General features: G+C 34.3%; 1 protein-coding gene across 1 annotated transcript in view; it reads left to right on the forward strand.

Moving 5' to 3' along the window:
* Window positions 1–472: 472 nt before the first annotated feature.
* LOC106476542 (protein prickle-like) overlaps window positions 473–1,179 on the forward strand; it is an 8,918-nt gene continuing 8,211 nt past the window's right edge. The window contains exon 1 of the mRNA XM_022380377.1: window positions 473–527. The gene's annotated coding sequence lies outside the window, so the exon portion shown is untranslated. The remainder of the gene's footprint in view (window positions 528–1,179) is intronic.

Genomic DNA, 1,179 nt, shown 5'->3' on the forward strand with positions numbered 1-1,179 from the left:
CCTGTAAACACCTTTCCCTAGAGCAATGATTGTACAATTCCCTGTAAACACCTTTCCCTGGATCAATGATTGAACAATTCCCTGTAAACACCTTTCCCTAGAGCAATGATTGTACAATTCCCTGTAAACACTTTTCCCTAAAGCAAGGGGGGAAAAGTGGACCTTTTCTTTTACACACACACAATTTAAGTAACTTATGTGAAAGTTTATTTAAAAATATCAGAAGATAGTGGACCCGTGAAAGTCAACGTGTAACATCAATAGCACATTACATGTATCACACATTACCGTTACGTCAACATGTAACATCAACAGCACACTACGAGCATCACACAATACCTTAACGTCAACGTGTTACATCAATAGCACACTACGTGTATCACACAATACCTTAACGTCAACGTGTAACATCAATAGCACAATAAGTGTATCACACAATACCTTCATGTAAACATGTAACATCAATAGCACACTACGTGTATCACACAATACCTTAACGTCAACGTGTAACATCAATAGCACACTAAGTGTATCACACAATACCTTCACATGTAACATCAATAGGACAGTACGTGTATCACACATTAACTTCACTTCAACGTGTAACATCAGTAGGGCACTACGTGTATCACACGTTAACTTCACATTTTACAAGAGTGACTGAGACCGGTAAACTTGATAAAATACGATTAGAACACCATCCTGATACTCCAGTACTGGAACAGTCCTACTGCTACTCTAGTTGTTGAAAAGTTTTTCATTCAGATTACTTTAATAACAATGTCGTGTTCACGGTCATCAGATATTAAATGTTTAACTAAAGTAAACTGTTAATTAATTCACTGAAAACGCTGTAGGGTGAATCCTACTTTAAATGTCAATATATATGTACGTGACTAAAATAGTTCCTTAAAAAAATCTTAACACGATGAAAGTCAATCTAGGAATAAAGGTGTAGTTTTAATGTTAGAACTAGGATTAAATAGTAACAAACTACTGTTGTGTAGTTTTAATGTTAGAACTAGGATTAAATAGTAACAAACTACTGTTGTGTAGTTTTAATGTTAGAACTACGATTAAATAGTAACAAACTACTGTTGTGTAGTTTTAATGTTAGAACTACGATTAAATAGTAACAAACTACTGTTGTGTAGTTTTAATGTTAGAACTAGGATGAAA

Source organism: Limulus polyphemus, unplaced genomic scaffold (assembly GCF_000517525.1).
Source record: "Limulus polyphemus unplaced genomic scaffold, Limulus_polyphemus-2.1.2 Scaffold10831, whole genome shotgun sequence".
NCBI lineage: Eukaryota > Metazoa > Arthropoda > Merostomata > Xiphosura > Limulidae > Limulus > Limulus polyphemus.